The following is a 21535-nucleotide window of genomic DNA, read 5'->3' on the forward strand; positions in this document are numbered from 1 at the left end:
ATGTAACTGTGCCTCTTCTCTGCTTGTAAAGAGATTGATGTAACTGTGCCTCTTCTCTGCTTGTAAACCAGATTGCTGAGTGATGCTGAATGAAAGCTGGGAATTCCTGCAGACCTGAACTGCTACAAAGCACGGTTTCCACTCTCAGTTCCCAATTTGTAGTTAGATGCGTGCATGTGACTGAGTTTTAGGTGATGGAATGTGAGTGAAAGTGATGTGCTTCACTTGTAGGTTGGCCCCCTAAAACTTCCCTTGTGTGATCCTCCATGCTTTTTCTCCTTTGTGGTTTGATGCAGATGGGCATGGCAGTCTTGGAATTCATGCACTGAAGGTGGAGCCACAAGATGAAAGGAATCTAGATCTCCAAGTCATTATTTAGAGGACAGCTGCCAGTCAATGAAGAAAACTTCTTTTGGACTTTATATGAGCAAGAAATAAACCTGTATCGTGCTTCAGCTGTAAGTCATCTTTGCGTTTGTTTGTTTGTTACAGAAGTTAGAGGGAACTTAACCAATACAGGTGTGCCTGCTGGTTATGGTAATCAGATCAACAATGGGAATTAGAGACAGGTTTACCATGGTTTACCATGAAGCTGATGAAACTGTATCTTTAGGGTTCTTCACTTGCACAGGACCCTTCCAGGGCCCAGGGCGTGTGTCTCTGCATGTGTGAGTGTGTGTATTTGTGTGTGTGTGGTCCCCTGGCAATGTATTCATATGGTTATGTTTTGTGCAATTTGTAGAAGTAAGATATTCTTAACTGCATGCAGCTGGTTAGGATGACTGTCTCCTACCTTTTCAGCTTCCCTCCATCACAATTTCCTTTGTATTGTATGCTATTGGAGAGGCCATGGGAATTTTTCTTTTAATTTTTATTTATTTAAAAAAATTATTTATATATATATATTTTATTTTTGGCTGCGTTGGGTCTTCATTGCTGCGCGTGGGCTTTCTCTAGTTGCTGCGAGCAGGGGCTACTCTTCGTCGCGGTGCGTGGGCTTCTCATTGTGGCGGTTTCTCTTGCTGCAGAACACGGGCTCTAGGTGCGTGGGCTTCAGTAGTTGTGGCGTGTGGGCTCAGCAGTTGTGGCTTGTGGGCTCTAGAGCGCAGGCTCAGTAGTTGGGGTGCATGGGCTTAGTTGCTCCGCGGCATGTGGGATCTTCCTGGACCAGGGATCAAACCCGTGTCCCCTGCATTGGCAGGTGGATTCTTAACTACTGTACCACCAGGGAAGTCCCGGAATTTTTTGAATTTAATGGGAAGTTGAGTGGGATACGTTTAGTCTGAGTTTAGTGGATATGTTTATGTGGTTTTCTCTCTCTTCCATGGAGAATTAAGTTATTGCTAGTTGTTCAGCATAGGAATGGTTTCCAGGAATACTCATACACTCACTGTGCAGTTGTTAAAAGAAGGTGCATGGTTAGAGGTTGCACTATAATAGAATCTGTTCTAAAGTGCCTGGTCCAGGAAAAATATGAGCAGTAGAGGAGAAACAAGGTTTGATTTCTGTGGAGTCACAAGGCAGTCTGTAGAAATTTCTTCTAATCCATTAGGTATATAAAACTATAGAGTATTCCATTCTCATTGATGCTTTGTCAAAATTGAATTTCTCTCTTGTCAGAAATATACTTGGTAGTTTTTAAAAAGCATATACAGTTCTAAACACTTTACATTTCTCCTCTTTTTTGACAGGAATAGTTAATTGATAAAACTTTAATATGCATTTAAACTGCTTTTCTGAAAGATGTTTTGGAACATTTCAATAAAGTTGAATTACAGAAACTACAGACTTCTGATATGACCTTATTTTAACAAGTTTAAAGTTAGTTATTTTCAAAGAACTGAGAGAAGATACAGATAAAAATGACAGAATATCAAATATGAAAGTAATAAATAAGATGAGGAAAATAATAAAAAATTATTCTGACTACAAGAAGTGAGTTGAAACAAAATTTATTTTTCAGATGATGCCCCAAACAGTAATTCACTAGAAGAGAGAAATTTCAAATAGACGTAACTATTAGGCTCTTGGATTATTTGGTAATCCATTTACTGAAGAGTAGTAAATTATATGAACACATCAGAAAAGATTTAAATTTCTTGATAATTCTAACGTTGAAAAAATAACGTACAACTCAAAATACACCAGTACAGCAAGAATATTAACAGCAAACTGATTAACAAGTATAACAGTTCAAGGATGGTTTAAGACTAATCACTGCACAAAAAATCTTGAAATATCTTGAAATCTTAAAGTTCACACATGAAAGAAAATTAATAGAGATTTCCCCAAATTTTGACAGCAATTCTAAAATTTCACATGACACTATAAGTAACAAGTTGTGAGGGTGAAAGTAACTTTCCTAAAATCAAGAGAAAAAAAATGAATCACCATGCTAGAGGAAAGACTAAATTGTCTATTTTCTCCATAGAAAATAAGATTACAATATCATTGCCATATGAAGGGGCAATTAAAGAAAACCACTGCCAAAATGTAGGACAAAAGCATTTTGAGAGTGGTTCAGAAAAATATTAATTTACTTTTTAGAATTTGTGGTGTTTGTGGCATTTGATAACTTTTATAAATCTGTCATCTGTTGTGATTTTTAAAATTTTGAAATAAATATTTGTGTGGTGATTAATCTTATAAGTTTGTCTTTTTTTTGAATATTTACTTATTTTTCATTGAAGTATAGCTGATTTACAATATATTAGTTTCAGGTATACAACATAGTGATTCAAAATTTTTATAGATTACATTCTATTTAAAGTTATAAAATATTGGCTATATTCCTTGTGCTGTACAATATATCCTTGTACCTTATTTTATGCTTAGTAGTTTGTACCTCTTAATGCCCTACCCCTATCTGTCCTTTCCCCCTTCCCTCTCCCCACTAGTAACCACTAGTTTGTCTTTATATCTGTGAATCTGTTCTTCTTTTTTGTTATATTCACTAGTTTGTTGTATTTTATAGTTTCCACATATAAGTAATATTATACTGTATTTGTCTTTCTCTGTCTGACTTATTTCACTTAGCGAAATACCCTCCAGGTCCATCTATGTTATTGCAAATGGGAAAATTCCTTTTTATGGCTGAGTAGTATTCCACTGTGTATATATCACATCATTTTTTTCCTCCTTTTTTATAAGTTTGTATTCTTTTTCTTGCTAGGGTCCTAAAGTTGTATTAGCTTTGTTCTCTACAAAACCCAAATTCACCCTTGGGCCTGGAACCTGTTGGTACCTTCCCTGAGTGAGGCTCTGGGAGACTGACATCAGGGGTGATCTCAATGGCCTGGCCAATGGGAGGCCCTGGAGGAGAAAACAGAGGTTGGGGTACTTATTTCCCTGCCTCTGCCACAAGGGTCTGGGTCTTTGATTCTGGCAGAAGCTGTGCTCCTCTTTGGCTGTATATTAGTTTTCTATCACTGCTGTAACAAATCAGCACATTTAGGGGCTTAAAACAACGCCCATTTATCAGCGCACAGTTCTGGAAGTCAGAAGTTCAGGTGGACTCAGCTGGGTTCTCTCTTCAGGGTCTCATAAGCCTGAAATCAAGGTGTCAGCTGGGTTGGGTTCTTATCTGGAGGCTCGAGATGGAGGTGGGGATGTCTGCTTCCAAGCTCATTCAGGCTGGCAGAACCTAGCTCCTGCCACTGTAGGACTGAGGTCCCGTTTCCTGGCTGGCTGTCTGCCCAGCTGCCCACTCCTCCTGGAGACTGTCTGCATCCTTCCCACATGACCACTCCATCTTCAAGCCAGCAATGGTAGGTCAAGTCCTCAAAGTTTGAGTCTTTCTGGCTTCTCCTCCTACCTTCTTCTCTTACCAGGTAGAGAAAACTCTCTGCTTTTAAATGCTTGTGTGATTAGATTCAGCTCGCCTAGGTAATCTCCCTTAGTTAAGGCCATTGGTGCCACATGACATAATACAATCTCAGGAGGTATAGCTCATCACATTTAGAGGTTCCGGAGGTGAGAGTGTAAAATCTTGGGGCCACTCCTAGAAATTTTGCCTACCACAGGCTGCCTTTCCTGCTTGGTGGTCCTACTCCGGGGCTCCAGCTCGGTCCAGGTTCTGCTACCACTGTTTTTCTTCCCCGGGCTCTTTCATGCCTGGGGTGGTGAAGCCTTCCTGCTGCAACTAGTGCCTGGCTCTTCATCCATCACCAGTTCCCTTACCTCCACCCACATATCTGTAGGTAGGACCTTTGTAAAACTCTCTTCATTTTCTTCCTTTCGGCATATCATCTGTTTACTGTGGAGACTCTGACTGATGGAGCTGGGAAAACATAGTTTGATGAGATGCTGTTACTCTTGTGTTTTCCTTATACACAGAGAGGATGTTAGATCTTAGTCCCGAGGAAACCCATAGGGAGAGGAAGGAATTTTGATACTGTGGACTCTGAGATTAAGACTGTATTGTTCCACAGGTGCTGAGGATGAAGTCTGGTAATTATATCTGCCTGATTTGGATAGAGCACCAGGCCTGGGCTCAGATTCCTTATGTTCAAAAACTGATCCTTCATTTTTAAAAATTGAAGTATAGTTGATTTACAATATTATATTAGTTTCAGGTGTGCAACATAGTGATTCAATATTTTTATAGATTATACTCCATTTAAAGTTATTATAAAATATTGGCTATATTCCTCGTGTGGTATAATATATCCTTGTAGCTTATTTATTTTATACATGGTAGTTTGTATCTCTTAATCCCCTACCCCTATCTTGCCCCTCTCCCCACTGGTAACCACTAGTTTATTCTCTATATCTGTGAGTCTGTTTCTTTTTTGTTATATTCACCAGTTTGTTTACTTTTTAGATGCCACATATACATTTATACACACAGTATTTGTCTTTCTGTGTCTGACTTATTTCACTTAGCGTAATACCCTCCAGGTCCAACCATGTTGTTGCAAATTTCATTCCTTTTTATGGCTGAGTAACATTCCATTGTGTATATATATCACATCTTCTTGATTCATTCATTTGTTGATGGACACTTAGGTTGCTTCCATATCCTGGCTATTGTAAACAATACTGCTATGAAAATAGGGGTGCATGTATCTTTTTGAATTAGTGTTTTTGTTTCCTTCAGGTATATATCCAGGAGTGGAATTGCTGGACCATATGGTAGTTCTATTTTTGTTTTTTGAGGAACCTGCATACTGTTTTCCACAGTGGCTGCACAAATTTACATCCCCACCAACAGTGTAAGAGTGTTCCCTTTTCTCCACATCCTCACCAACATTTGTTATTTGTGGTCTTTTAATGAGAGCCATTCTGACAGGTGTGAGGTGATATCTCATTGTGATTTTGATTTGCATTTCCCTGATGATTATTGATGCTGAGCATCTTTTCACGTTGACCTGTTGGCCATCTGTATATCTTCTTTGGAAAAATGTCTATTCAGGTCTTCTGCCCATTTTTTAATTGGTTTTTTTTTTTGATGTTGAATTGTATGAGCTGCTTATATATTTTGGATATTAACCCCTTATCAATCATATCATTTGTGAATATTTTCTCCCATTCAGTAGGCTGCCTTTTTGTTTTGTTGATGGTTTCCTTTGCTGTGGAAAAGATTTTAAGTTTAATTAGGTCCCTTTTGTTTATTTTTGCTTTTGTTTCCTTTACCTTAGGAGACAGATCCAAAAAAAAATATTGCTACAATTTATGTGAAAGAGTGTTCTATGTTTTCTTCTAGGAGTTTTATGGTTTCTGGTCTTACATTTGGGTTTTAATTCATTTTGAGTTTATTTTTTGTATATGGTGTGAGAAAATGTTCCAATTTCATTCTTTTACATGTAGCTGTCCAGTTTTCCCAAACCACTTATTGAAGAGACTGTCTTTTCTTCATTGTATATTCATGCCTCCTTTGTTCTAGATTAATTGACCATAAGTGTGTGGGTTTATTTCTGGGCTCTCTATTCTGTTCAGTTGATCTATGTGTCTCTTTTTGTGCCAGTACCATACTGTTTTGATGACTGTAGATTTGTAGTATAATCTGAATTCAGGCAGTGTGATTCCTCCAGCTCTGTTCTTTCTCAGGACTTTTATGGCTATTTGGGGTCTTTTGTGTTTCCATATAAATTTTAGGATTATTTGTTCTAGTTCTGTGAAAAATGTCATAGGTATTTTGATAAGGATTGCATTAAATATGTAGGTTGCTTTGGGCAGTATTGCCATTTTTACAATATTAATTCTTCTAATCCATGAACACAGGATATCTTTCATTTCTTCATATCGTCTTCAATTTATTTCCTCAGTGTTTTATAGTTTTCAGAGTATAGGTCTCTCACCTCCTTGGTTAAGTTTATTCCTAGGTATTTTATTGTTTTTGATGCAGTTTAAACAGGATTGTTTTCTTACTTTCTCTTTCTGATAGTTCATTATTAGTGTGTAGAAAAGCAACAAATTTCTGTATATTAATCTTGTATTCTGCAACTTTACTGAACTCATTTATTAGTTCTAATAGTTTTTTGGTGGAGGCTTTAGGGTTTCCTGTAGTATATAGTATCATGTCATCTGCAAATAGTGACAGTTTTACTTCTTCCTTTCCAATTTGGATGCCTTTTATTTCTTTTTATTGTCTGATTGCTGTGGCTAGAACTTCTTATGTTAAATACTATGTTAAATAGAAGTGGCAAGAGTGGACATATTTTTCTTGTTCTGATTTCAGAGGAAACTCTTTCAGCTTTTCACATTGAGCATAATGTTAGCTATGGGTCTGTCATGAATTGCCTTTATTATGTTGAGATATGTTCCCTCCATACTCACTTTGATGAGAGTTTTTTAAATCATGAAGTGATGTTGAATTTTTTCAAATGCTTTTTCTGCATTTATTGAGAAGATCATGTGATTTTTATCCTTCATTTTATTAATGTGGTGTATCATATTGATTGATTTGTGGAAATTCAACCATCCTTGCCTCCCTGGAATAAATCCCACTTGATCATGGTGTATGATCCTTTTTATATGTTGTTAAATTTGGTTTGCTAATATCTTGTTGAAGATTTTTACATCTATATTCAACAGAGATATTGGCTTGTAATTTTCTTTTTTTGTAGTGTCTTTGTCTGGTTTTGGTATCAGGGTAATGGTGGCCTTGAAGAATAAATTTGGAAGTGTTTTCTCTTCTTCAGTTTTTTGGAATACTTTGAGAAGGATAGGTATTAAATTTTCTTTATATAATTGGAAGAATTCCCCTGTGAAACTGTCTGGTCCTGGGCTTTTGTCTGCTGGGAGTTTTTTGATTACTAATTCAATTTCACTTCTAGTGATTGGTCTATTCAGATTGTCTATTTCTTCCTGATAAAGTCTTGGAAGAGTGTATGTTTCTAGAAATTTATCCATTTCTTCTAGGTCATACACTCTCTTGGCATATAACTGTTCATAGTGTTCTCTTATGATTTTTTGTATCTTGGTGTTATTGGTTTTAATTCTCTTTCACTTCTTATTTTGTTTATTTTGGGTCCTCTCTCTTTTTTTCTTAATGAGTCTGGCTATAGGCTTATCAGTTTTGTTTATCTTTTCAAAAAACTAGGTCTCGATTTCATTGATTTTTTCTGTTGTTTTTTTGGTCTCTATTTTATTTATTTCCTCTCTGATCTTTATTATTTCCCTCCTTCTGCTGATTTTGGGCTCTCCCCACCAATTCCTTTAGATGGTAAGTTAGGTTGTTTTGAATTTCTTCTTGTTTCTTAAGGTAGGCTTGTATCTCTATAAACTTCCCTCTTAGGACTGCTTTTGCTGCATCCTATAGATCTTGGAAAGTTGTATTTTTGTCCTCATTTGTCTCAAGGTATTTTCTGATTTCCTCTTTGATTTCTTCATTGACCCATTGGTTTTTAGTAGCATATTGTTTAGTCGCCATGTGTTTTTGTTCTTCCCATTTCTCTTCCTGTAATTGATTTCTAGTTTAACACCCTTTTGGTCATAAAATTGATATAATTTCTATCCTATTAAATTTGTTGAGACTTGTTTTGTGACCTAGCATGTGAGCCATCCTGGAGAACATTCCATGTGCACTTGAAAAGAATGTGTATTCTGCTGTTTTTGAATGTAATGTCCTGTAGATATCTATAAAGACCAACTGGTCTAATATGTCAATTAAGGCCACTGTTTCCTTATTGATTTTCTGCCTGGATGATCTTTCCATTGATGTAAGTGGGGTGTTAAAGTCTCCTGCTATAATTGTATTAATGTCAATTTCTCCATTTATGTTTGTTAATATTTGCTTTATATAATTAGGTGCTCCTATACTAGGTGAATATATGTTAACAAGTGCTATATCCTGTTATACTGATATTTTTATCTTTATATAATGCCCTTCTTTGTCTTTTGTTATAGACTTTGTTTTAAAGTCTACTTTGCCTAGATATGAATATTGCTACCCCAGCTCTCTGCCAATTTCCTTTGCATGAAATATCCTTTTCTATGCCCTCACTTTCAGTCTTTGTCTTTAGATATGAAGTCAGTCTCTTGTAAGCAGCATATATCAATAGATGGGTCTTGTTCCCTCCCCCCCACCAGTCAGCCATGCTATGTCTTTTGATTGCAGCATTTAGTCTCTTGATATTTATAGTGATTATTGATAGATGTGTACTTATTGCCATTTTGTTACTTGAATTCTGATTGTTTTTGCAATTATTCTCTCTTTTTTTCTTTTTCATTTAGTTTCTTCCCTTGTGGTTTGATGATTTTCTTTAACGGAATGCTTATGTTCCTTTCTCTCTAGCTTTTGTTTATCTATTGTAGGTTTTTCGATTTGTGGTTATCATGGGCATCAGGTACGTTGATCTATAACTATATCTACTTGTTTTAAACTGATAGTCATTTAAGTTCAAACACATTCTAAAAGATCTACATTTTTTTTTACTCCACTCTCCCATGTTTTATGTTTTTGATGTCATATTTTACATCTTCATGTTTATTCATTCACTGTTCATTGTAGTTATAGTTGATTTTGTATTTTTTTTGTCTTTTAATCTTTGTACTAGCTTATTTAAGTCGTTGATCCACAGCCTTCACTATATATTTTTCTTTACTAGTGGGACTTTTCCTGTCTTATGGATTCTTGCTTCTTGTCATAGCCTTTTCTTTTCTGCTTAGCCATTTCTTCCAGGTTGTCCATTTTATTGTCATATAGTTGCTTGTAGTAATCTCTCATAATACTTTGTATTTCTGCAGTGTCAGTTGTTACTTCTCCTTTTTCATTTCTAATTCTGTTGATTTGAGTCTGTTCCCTTTTTTTCTTGATGAGTCTGGCTAATGGTTTATCAATTTTATCTTCTCAAAGAACCAGCTTTTAGTTTTGTTGAATTTTGCTATTGTTTCCTTCATTTCTTTTTCATTTATTTCTGATCTGATTTTTATGATTTCTTTCCTTCTGCTAACTTTGGGTTTTTTTGGTTCTTCTTTCTCTAATTACTTTAGGTGTAAGATTAGGTTGTTTATTTGAGATGTTTCTTGTTTCTTGAGGTAGGATTGTATTGCTATAAACTTCCCTCTTAGAACTGCTTCTGCTGCATCCCATAGGTTTTGGGCTGTCGTGTTTTCATTGTCATTTGTTTCTAGGTATTTTTTGATTTCCTCTTTGATTTCTTCAGTGATCTCTTGGTTATTTAATAGTGCATTGTTTAGCCTCCATGTGTTTGTATTTTTTACAGTTTTTTTTTCCTGTAATTGATATCTAGTCCCATAGCGTTGTGGTCTGAAAAGATACTTGATATGATTTCAATTTTCTTAAATTTACCAAGGCTTGATTTGTGAACCAAGATATGATTCATCCTGGAGAATGTTCCATGAGCACTTGAGAAGAAAGTGTATTCTGTTGTTTTTGGATGGAATGTCCTATAAATATCTATTAACTCCATCTTGTTTAATGTGTCATTTAAAGCTTGTGTTTCCTTATTTATTTTCATTTTGGATGATCTGTCCATTGGTGAAAGTGGGGTGTTAATGTCCCCTACTATGATTGTGTTACTGTCGATTTCCCCTTTTATGGCTGTCAGCATTTGCCTTATGTATTGAGGTGCTCCTATGTTGGGTGCATAGGCATTTACAATTGTTATATCTTCTTCTTGGATTGATCCCTTGATCATTATGTAGTGTCCTCCTTTGTCTCTTGTAGTAGTCTTTATTTCAAAGTCTATGTTGTGTGATATAAGAATTGCTACTCGAGCTTTCTTTTGATTTCCATTTGCATGGAATATTTTTTTCCATCCCCTCACTTTCAGTCTGTATGTGTCCCTAGGTCTGAAGTGAGTCTCTTGTAGACAGCATATATACACGTCTTGTTTTTGTATCCATTCAGCCAGTCTGTGTCTTTTGCTTGGAGCATTTAATCCATTTACATTCAAGGTAATTATTGATATGTATGTTCCTATTACCATTTTCTTAATTGTTTTGAGTTTGTTTTTGCAGGTCTTTTCTTCTCTTGTGTTTCCTGCCTAGAGAAGTTCCTTTAGCATTTGTTGTAAAGCTGGTTTTGTGGTGCTGAATTCTCTTAGCTTTTGATTGTCTGTTAAGGTTTTAATTTCTCTGTCAAATCTGAATGAAACCCTTGCTGGGTAGAGTAATCTTGGTTGTAGGTTTTCCCTTTCATCACTTTAAATATGTCTTGCCACACCCTTCTGGTTTGCAGAGTTTCTGCTGAAAGATCAGCTGTTAACCTTATGGGGATTCCCTTGTATGTTATTTGTTGCTTTTCCTTTGCTGCTTTTAATATTTTTTCTTTGTATTTAATTTTTGATAGTTTGATTAATATGTGTCTTGGCGTGTTTCTCCTTGGATTTATCCTGTATGGGACTCTCTGTGCTTCCTGGACTTGATTGACTATTTCCATTCCCATGTTAGGGAAGTTTTCAACTATAATCCCTTCAAACATTTTCTCAGTCCCTTTCTTTTTCTCTTCTTCTTCTGGGACCCCTATAATTCGAATGTTGGTGTGTTTAATGTTGTCCCAGAGGTCTCTAAGACTGTCCTCAATTCTTTTCATTCTTTTTTCTTTATTCTGCTCTGTGGTAGTTATTTCCACTATTTTATCTTCCAGGTCACTTATCCGTCTTCTGCCTTAGTTATTCTGATATTGATTCCTTCTAGAGAATTTTAAATTTCATTTATTGTGTTGCTCATCATTGTTTGTTTGCTCTTTAGTTCTTCTAGGTCCTTATTAAACATTTCTTATTTTCTCCATTCTATTTCCAAGATTTTGGATCATCTTTACTATCATTACTCTGAATTCTTTTTCAGGTAGACTGCCTATTTCCTCTTCATTTGTTTGGTCTGCTGGGTTTTTACTTTGCTCCTTCACCTGCTGCGTATTTCTCTGTCTTCTCATTTTGCTTAACTTACTGTGTTTGGGGTCTCCTTTTCACAGGCTGCAGGTTCATAGTTCACATTGTTTTTTGTGTCTGCCCCCAGTGGGTAAGTTTGGTTCCGTGGGTTGTGTAGGCTTCCTGGTGGAGGGGACTCGTGCCTGTGTTCTGGTGGATGAGGCTGGATCTTGTCTTTTTGGTGGGCAGGAGCACATCCGGTGGTGTGTTTTGGGGTGTCTGTGAACTTATGATTTTAGGCTGCCTCTCTGCTAATGGGTGGGGTTGTGTTCCTGTCTTGCTAGTTGTTTGGCATGGGGTGTCCAGCACTGGAGACCTGGTTGCTGGTTGTTGAGTGGAGCTGGGTCTTGGCGTTGAGATAGAGGTCTCTGGGAGAGCTCCTGCTGATTGATATTACTTGGGGCTAGGAGGTGTCTGGTGGTCCAATGTCCTGAACTCTGCTCTCCCACCTCAGAGGCTCAGGACTGACACCTGGCCACAGCACCAAGACTCTGTCAGCCACACAGCCAGGTACGTGGGGATTTTCTTGCATTTTGGGAAGTCTGGGGTCTTCTGCTAGTGTTCAGTAGGTGTTCTGTAGGAGTTGTTCCACATGTAGATGTATTTTTGATGTATTTGTGGGGAGGAAGGTGATCTCCATGTCTTACTCCTCTGCCATCTTGAAGGTCCTCTCTCCCCCATGTTGTTTTGACAGAAACAATTCTGTCCTGGAATCTACTTCAGTGAGTTTTAATCTCTTAATTAGATCAGTTTTCTGGATTATCCAAGTACATGTTCTGGGATAAAATATTTTACAAGATTTTCTTTTAATGGATCCCACTGGAATCTAACAGAAGCCTAATTAGTCCCCTTAATTGGTATGTTGTCTACGAGGAGGCTCAAGGCGACTGCTGATCCTAGAGAGTCCTTACTCTGCTAAGAGCTTCAGCCCCTGGTTTTTGGCAGTTATTATTTAACCAGACAGATGGTGGATGGTCCCATCATCCCAACGACTTGTCCACCCAGAAGAGGACAAATGCATGCTCAGCTTGAGAATACTGATTATCTCTCCGGAAAGTAGCTTTATGTATTAAACGAGTTTTGTTTCCAATTTTGTAAGCACCACGAAATAACTCTGGGTCACTTAGGCAAAGCTTAATTTGCATAAAAGTGTGTTATCGATTGGATCCCTCTGATACTTGGTTTGTACACTGTTTTCATTGTTTCAGGCCCAGTTCATATACCAGCCCCCTTTCAAGTCATCCTTGACCTCCACTACAAGGGGTAACATGGTGTCTTGGAAAGACTGAGGGTTTTGAGGTGACACTTAAATTTGTATCTTACTTCTACAAATAGTTAGCTTTGTGAAGTTGTGCAAATTCCTTAATTTTTCTAATCTCAGTCTCCCAAGCTATACAAAGGAGATAAAATATACTCAGTGGTGTTATTGTGAGGATAAAGTCTGATGCACAGGACAATAAATATTAAGCAGAAAATATCATCATTTCTTCATCTCTGCTCTTCTAAGTGTATGATGTATATCCCTACTTAGAATTTACTTCATTCTGCCTTATACTATAGTCAGTTTTAAACTTAGTATGTGTAGGTTAGGTTCTGGTAACAAAAAGCTCCATGCATGTGATGGTTCAACGCAATAAAAGTTATTTCTTTTTTTATTGAAGTATAGTTGATTCACAATGTTAATTTCTGCTGTATACCAAAATGATTCAGTTATACATGTATATACTTTCTTTATTATATTCTTTTCCATTATGGTTTATCACAGGACATTGAATATAGTTCCCTGTGCTATACAGTAGGACCTTGTTGTTTATCCATTCTATATATAATAGTTTGCATCTGCTAATCCCAAACTCCCAATCCTTCCCTCCCTTACCCTCCTTCCTCCTTGGCAACCACAAGCCTGTTCTCTATGTCTGTGAGTCTGTTTCTGTTTTGTAGATAAGTTCATTTGTGTCAGAATTTAAATTCCACATATAAGTGATATCGTATGGTACTTCTCTTTCTCTTTCTGACTTATAGAAGTTTATTTCTTGTTCTTTTAACAGTTCAGGGGTCCATGAAAGGGGATCTGTTCTATGCAACAGAAGAATATATGGCTGAGAAAATTTGAATTATTCGTCGCATGAAAGTTTCTTCATTAAATAAAGGAACATTAGGCAAATGCCAAATTAAGGGTGTTATTTTCCCACTCAGCCTTTTCTTTCAGATGATCTCAAGGTAGCTACCCTCATATTGAAAGAGAGAGAGAGAAGTATGGGGACTGGCAAGAAAAGAAAACAGGCTTTATGTCACTTATATGTGGAATCCAAAAAATACAACAAACTAATGAATATAACAAAAAAGAAAGAGACTCACAGAGACCAGCCTAGTGGTTACCAGTGGGGAGAGGGAAGGCAGGGCAGCATAGGGAGATTAAGAGGTACAAACTACTATGTATAAAATAAGCTACAAGGATATATTGTACAACACAGGGAATATAGTCAATATTTTATAATAGCTATAAATGGAATATAACCTTTAAACATTGTGAATCACTATACTGTACACCTGTAACTTATATAATATTGTACATCAACTATACTTCAAAAAAAAATCAAAATAAACCAAACCAAACCAAACCAAAACAAAAACAGCTTGCAGAACCATGTGTAGGAAAGAAATTAGGTTGTGGTACCTGGCACATGAAAATGACTGAAAGCAAATTATATCCAGCCCTGTAGGGTATATTCCTGTCTCTTGCTAGAATGCAAGTTTTTTTTTTTTTTTTTAAGTTTTAATTTATTGATTGATTGATTGCTTGATTGCTATGTTGGGTCTTCGTTTCTGTGCTAGGGCTTTCTCTAATTGCGGCAAGCGGGGGCCACTCTTCATCGCGCTGCGCAGGCCTCTCACTATCATGGCCTCTCGTTGAGGAGCACAGGCTCCAGATGCGCAGGCTCAGTAGTTGTGGCTCACGGGTCTAGTTGCTCCGCGGCATGTGGGATCTTCCCAGACCAGGGCGTGAACCCGTGTCCCCTGCATTAGCAGGCAGATTCTCAACCACTGCGCCACCAGGGAAGCCCCTAGAATGCAAGTTTTTTAAGAGCAGCAATCTTGCTTAATATTCTCTTCCTTCATCTCCTTTTACAGTACCTGACACTGTAAATGCTGAATTGAAGTTCATTGAGGCTCTTGGACCTTTTGAATGAGGGCTATATCAGTATTGGAGACTTAAATGCCAATGTTTGGTTACCACACAGGCATTTTTGGTGCCTACGATATCTTAGGACCTAAGCTAGGTGCTGGGGACACTCTGGAAGCAAAGCAGATGTGGTCCCACCCTGCCCTCTTGTAGCTGTCAGCCTATGGGGGACACGCATTTATCTAATGATCACAGACTTATTTAACATCACACTCTAATAAATGCTAAGAATGTTACTTAAGACTGAAAAGAGGGGTGAATGGCTGAATTTCAGGTATCACAAAAAGCTAGTGTGAGAGGGACTGAACAGCAAACTGAAGTTTTGGGGATCTATTGAATCACTCCCAGGTAGGCAGCTTCTCCTGCTACACAATACCTAGCTTGCAAATGTTTAGCCAAATGGCATTGCCGCCAGGACTCACTTTTGGAGTCAGGTAGATTGAAATTCAAATTCTGGTTCTGCACTTATTAGCTGAGTCACATTGGGTAAGTTACTTAGCCTCTCTGTGACTCAATTTCGAATGATTAAGTGGGATTGATGTTGATGATGATGATGATGAAGATGAGAACAAAGATTTTTCGAGGCCTCACTGTATGCTTGGCAACATCCTGAATATATTAACTCCTTTAATGAGTGTTGTGAGGATTAAATGAGCTAATATATTTAAAGTTTGTAGCACCGTTGGTGGCACATAGCAGGAATCTAAAAACAGTATCCACCGACAGTGGTACCAAAGGTGGGGTTGTTGGGTGTCCGCTGCATGTATAAGCAATAAGGAGAGGATTTATAAACAGTAACAGAGCTGCCTGGAAATGGGTTTGCTTTTTATTGTCATCATAAACTAGCAATTCTAAACAATGTCAGTTACAAAATACTGGTCCCTGGAAGAAAAGAAAAAAAACACCTTTGCTGTGGATACTGTGGAGGTTGAATAATTCCAATATGCACACACACACACACACACACACACATATTTTTAGTGAAGTATAGTTGATTTGCAATACTGTGTTAGTTTCAGGTATACAGCACAGTGATTCAGTTATGTATATATACATTTTTTAAAGATTGTTTTCCACTATAGGTTATTACAAGATATTGAAGAGAGTTCCCTGTGCTATATAAGAAATCCTTGTTGCTTACCTATTTTATGTATAGTAGTTTGTATCTGTTAATCCCATACTCCTAATTTACTCCCACCCCACCTCCCTTTCCCCTATGGTAACCATAAATTTGTTTTCTATATCTGTAAGTCTGTTTCTGTTTTGTATATAGATTCATTTGTATTATTTTTTAGATTCCACATATAAGTGATAAAAGGCAGTATTTGTCTTTCTCTGCTTGCCTTACTTCACTTAATATGATAATCTCTAGGTCCACCCATGTTGCTGCAAATGACAATATTTCATTCTTTTTTTTAATGGCTGAGTAATATTCCATTGTATATATGTACTACATCTTCTTAAACCAATCATCTGTTGATGAGCACTTGGGTTGTTTCCATGTCTTGGCTATTGTAAATAATGCTGCTGTGAACATTGGGGTGCATGTGTCTTTTTTGAATTAGAGTGTTCTTCTTTTCTGGATATATGCCCAGAAGTGGGATTATAGGATACTATGGTAGCTCTATTTTTAGTTTTTTAAGGAATCTCCCTACTGTTCTCCATAGTGGCTGCACCAATTTACATTCCCACCAGTAGTGTAGGAGGGTTCCCTTACCTCTACACCCTCTCTAGAATTTATTATTTATAGACTTTTTGATGATGGCCATTCTGACAGGTGTGAGGTGATGCCTCATGGTGATTTTGATTTGCATTTCTCTAATAATTAGTGACGTTGAGCATCTTTTCATGTGCCTGTTAGCCATCTGTATGTCTTCCATGGAAAAATATCTATTTAAGTCTTCTGCCCATTTTATGATTGGGTGGTGTTTTTTTTTTTTTTTTTAATGGCTGTGTTGGGTCTTCGTTTCTGTGCGAGGGCTTTCTCTAGTTGTGGCAAGTGGGGGCCACTCTTCATCGCGGCGCGCGGGCCTCTCACTGTCGCGGCCTCTCTTGTTGCGGAGCACAGGCTCCAGACGTGCAGGCTCAGTAATTGTGGCTCACGGGCCTAGTCGCTCCGTGGCACGTGGAATCTTCCCAGACCAGGGCTCGAACCTGTGTCCCTGCATTGGCAGGCAGATTCTCAACCACTGCGCCACCAGGGAAGCCCGGTGTTTTTTTTTGATATTGAGTTGTATGAACTATTTTTATGTTTTTGATATTAACCCTTTCTCGGTTGCACTGTTTGCAAATATTTTCTCCCAGTCCGTTGGTTGTCTTTTCATTTTGCTGATGGTTTCCTTTGCCGTATGCACACATATATTTATGCTCCATCTAGTATACTTTTGTTATTTATCTTTTATTTAAAATTGTAATTTACATGGAAGTTAATTCAGAGACTTTCCAGTTATTCAGTCAGCTCCTAACACATGTGGACTCAGCTACAGGTGTGAGTTTGGCAAGTAATTCATAACGATGTGAAATTGTTCCAGCCTGTTTTGGGCACAGTTCCCTGTGGTCCTACATATTTCTGCACTTAAGCAAGTAGATTAAAAATAAAAAAACAGATAGCACAGTGATTGTAAAATGAAGAAACAGAACTTGAGTTACTTCAATTCTTTCCTTCTCTGTGCAAATCATTCTTGGAATATCGTGGGGTTCACTTTACTGGAAGCTTTTCTTCATGCATTTACCTCCCTCTTCTTTAAAAAAAAAGTGAAGTAATTATATTATCCTCCTTTTCTACTTTAATATTTATGTCAGTTTAAAATTTTTTACTGTCATGACTATACATACATATATATGGTGCAAAATTTTTTTCACTGCTTGCATTCCTTGTCTGATCATCCTGATTATTTGTTTTCTTTCATAATTATTACTAAAAATGAAGTTATTTTATGGAGGCGGGAGGTGTTAAAAAATGATCCTCATCAGATGTCACATGTGCTGGCTGTGGACCATTAATACTATTCTTTTCCCTATTCTTATTTCTTAGGTCAGTTAAGAGACGCTTCACCATCTTGGGTTGCAGAAACCCGTCAATAAAATACTATTGTTTGGGAAACTGCTTCGGGTTTGCCTTAGAAGGAGGTTGAGGTGGGGGGTGAGTGACGACTCACTGGCTTTCCCAAGACCACAGAAGAGATTCCTGAAACTCAGGCAATTAGTGACTGAGGGGAGGATCGTTTGTTATAAAAGCATCAATCACAGAGGTGGAGGGATATGATGAAAAGACACAGAGGCCTATAAACCTGGCGCCCGAGGCAAAGGAAGCTGGTATTCAAGGAATCAAAGTGCGGGAGTGACAGGGAGCGACTCTCAAGCATGCTGGGGTCTAGGTAGCACCTGACACGACATTCTGGACAGAATCTTTGGTGAGGGAGCACGCCCTGCCTCCTCCAAATTCACGGTAGGTTAACCATCTTGACTGACAGATGCAAACACGGGATGGTGGTGAGCTGTGCTGTAGCATCCGCTGTGCAAGTTTTCAGTGAACAGCTACTATTCTGCTTCAGCTTCGTTCCCTGTAGCGTGTATTGAGTGCCTATGATGTGCAGGGCTTTCACATTCACTCTTTCAAGAACTGGTGTGGTGCTATTAAGAGACAGCAATGGGGGGGTGGGTAAGGAGGCTGGGTTTTTTTTTTTCACACTGCTTTAAAGTATTTATTTGTATTTACTCTTATATTCTTCACAATAACCCTTTAAGATATTATTCTTATGCTCATTTTATAGAAGCAAAATTGACACATAGGGAGGTGAAGGAATTTAATCAGAACCACACATTTTTTTTTTTTTTTAACATAGCTACTTTATTTATTTATTTATTTTTAGCTGTGTTGGGTCTTCGTTTGGTGCGAGGGCTTTCTCTAGTTGCGGCAAGCGGGGGCCACTCTTCATCGTGGTGCGGGGGCCACTCTTCATCGCGGTGCGCGGGCCTCTCACTATCGCAGCCCCTCCCATTGTGGGGCACAGGCTCCAGACGCGCAGGCTCAGCAGTTGTGGCTCACGGGCCCAGTTGCTCCGCGGCATGTGGGATCTTCCCAGACCAGGGCTCGAACCCGTGTCCCCTGCATTAACAGGCAGATTCTCAACCACTGCGCCACCAGGGAAGCCCCGAGAACCACACATTTTGATCACAGAAAAATCACATCCTATGTGGCATTCCCAAAATGGAGTCAGACTGAGCAATCTGATTCTGAATCTTGCACTCTTTCCTCTGGGACCCTAAAGTTCATGCTTTCTCAGCACTGTCACTTCTCAAAATAGCCCTTTGCTCTCAATTGTTTCTCAGGCTCTCTTTCCAAGTGCTGCTTCCCACCTGCTCTCAAATACTCTCAGTTCTCTTCACTTCTAAAAAAATATTCTTTTGAATCCACCACCTATCTGTGGGCTGCCCTGTACTGCCCTCTTTCCTTCAAGTGTACAACTCACTGAATATGTTCTTGTTACCTGCTATGTCCACCCTCCGCCTACGCCGTGTCTTTCTTAAGGGACCCTGCCCACGCCATCCCTGAATCTCCCCATCCACACCTAAATAGTTTCTTCTGTCTGAAACCACCTGTGACTTTCTGCTAACCAGATCCAGGGGACTTGTCCTTGAGTTAACTCCCAACAGCATCTGACACTATGCCCTCCTCATTACTCTTGATTCTTCATCTGGAAGTTATATCGTAAGCTATCAGGAGGCTGGGTTTTGTTGTTACATAAACTGAGGTTCAAATATGAGCTCTGCTAGTTCCCAGCTGTGTGACCTTGGGCAAGTTACCTAACCTCTCTGGGCCTCCAATTCCTCATCTGTAAAATGGGAATAAATAATAGCTGCCTGGCTGAGCAGTTGAGAGAGGTAAGGGCAGCAGTGTAAGTAAAGCCCAAGCACAGCACCTGACACATCACAGGCCATCAGATGGCTACAATTTTATCTCTTGGTGCAAATGAAAAAGGCCCAGAGAGGTAAATGACTTGTTTAGAGTGTAACAAAACCAGCCCCTGCTGCTTATGTTTACTTCTTACTAGAAGGCACTCTGCTATAGTTCTCCTGCAGCGGCTGGCAAAGCCACGCTGCTTTGCTAGGTGTGGTTGCTCCCCAATGGCGGTGCTGATGAAGGTGATGTAATCATGTCCAGACACAACAACTCCTGTGAACCATGTGGTTCGAGCAGGGGGAGAATATTTCCCAGAAGAAGAAGCCCCAAATGTGGAAGGTGGGCGGGTGTCTATTTAAACAGAACAACGGGTGTCTACTCAGTAGCGTTAGAGCTCTTATACTTCTGCATTTTGTTAGCTATTCAGAGCTACTGGTGACAACATGCATGCCCTTAGAACGCCTGGCTTTCTCCTCCCTTTAGGTGGTATGGAGAGTCTATACAGTATCAGTATTCACAAGGCTGGCCATGAATAAAGATGCTTTCGTGCCCTAATGTTGAAATGCATGATTCAGGGTGTGAGGAGCTCACATTTAGAAGATGGTTGGGGAACTCCCAGGACCTGTGTCTCTGAATTAGGGGTCAGGGTATTGGTGGCAGCTGATACTTCTCTGAGAACACTCTTAATTGCTGTGATTATGGAAAGGGACTAAAGCCAGGAGGGGGTTATGAAATGCTGCCCACTCTAACTTAAATAAACATCTTCAAAATGCACTCTTTGAATCCGTGTGGGAAATGTATAGCCTTTTTCCCCCATGAGTGGCAGGTCACATGACTGGTAAAATATAAGGCTATGTGGACCTGATGTTCTATTTCTTTTGGTTACTCCAGGCCCTCAAAGAGGCTTTTGGGGCTATTAACGGATTCACCTACTTTATATGTAGTCTCACCTGCCTACTAATCAGCTGAGAGAACCAGGAGCTGCATTTAGTTTGAGCTCCAGGTTACAGAAATAGAGTTAGATCTTCTGTCTAATTCATTCCTTCCTACATGCAGGCTCGATAAATGCTTGAATAGATGGGTAAACAGGAATACTTCTGCATTTCGGAGGCCCAGTGTTGCAGAGGCAGATTCTGTGATGGGGTTTAGCCTTCGCTTACGGAAGAGGGAGACAGGGAGCAGGACTGGGCAGAGGGGGAAGCAGAGCTGCAATGCAGGTCCAAGGGCAGCCTCAGCCAACCCGTCGGGGCCTCTGGAGCAAGCTGCAGGGGTGTCTCTGCTGGGCAGAGATGGCCAGATCCTTACCCCACTGCATCAGTTGGTCATTGTATGTGGGTCACCCTGGGGAGGGCATGACCTTGGGCCAGGCAATTTTCTGCAGCAGACGCAATTCCTGGGGCTGACACCTGGAGGCTGTCTACAGCTGAACACTCCCAGAAGCTGGGTGGCAAGTTCTTTAATGAGGGGAATGTAATCAGAGCACGCTGTGTCCACCACACGATGGTATTTTATAAAGGGCGGGTGTCTGTGACAGCGTGTGTGTGATCATTAACATGAATCAGAAGGGAAAAGGAGACTTTCACCCTGTTTACCTGGTTCAGCTGGTGTGACATAATGGCCTTTGAACACAAGGTGGTGCTGCAGCGTCAGTTTGAGGAGCTTTGATGCAGCTAGGAATTCCGAAGGACTATCCCATTCTCTTTACAAAGAAAAACCAAAGGAAAGAGGCTGGGATGCTGTTTTAAAGTCGTTTTCCCCCTGACAGCTAAAATACTCAGAAGAGGTGAGATCTAAGTGTGTGTGTGTGTGTGTGTGTGTGTGTGTGTGTGTGTGTGTGTGTGTGTGTGTGTGTGTGTGTGTGCGCGCGCGCGCCCATTGACAGGTACTGAGGAGACGGGGGATGGCGGAGCCGTCTCTCTCTTCCGTCTTTCCTTCCTTCAGAAAATACTCCCCTTAGTGCTTGCTCCTGGGTTCTCGGCTCTGGCTGATCACTGGGGTAACACAAATGAACAATATCTGGCTTCCCCTATGTGGGTTTTAATGAAACAATGAAACGGCATTGGTGTGTAGCCCCAAAATATAAGTTTCATGGGTGCTACATTCCTAAGTCAG

General features: G+C 39.2%; 1 protein-coding gene across 12 annotated transcripts in view; it reads left to right on the plus strand.

Moving 5' to 3' along the window:
* FAM181B (family with sequence similarity 181 member B) overlaps positions 1–21535 on the plus strand; it is a 311017-nt gene that overhangs the window by 13718 nt on the left and 275764 nt on the right. For 6 of the 12 annotated variants that reach the window (XM_082410222.1, XM_082410220.1, XM_082410223.1 and 3 more), the window contains 2 exons: positions 72–458; positions 17555–18330. The gene's annotated coding sequence lies outside the window, so the exon portion shown is untranslated. Of the gene's footprint in view, positions 1–71; positions 459–17554; positions 21207–21535 lie in introns of those variants that run through there. The other 6 variants (XM_082410226.1, XM_082410227.1, XM_082410218.1 and 3 more) reach the window with 3 other exon arrangements.

This window comes from Balaenoptera physalus, assembly GCF_965194825.1.
Source record: "Balaenoptera physalus genome assembly, chromosome: 10".
NCBI classification, from domain to species: Eukaryota; Metazoa; Chordata; class Mammalia; order Artiodactyla; family Balaenopteridae; genus Balaenoptera; species Balaenoptera physalus.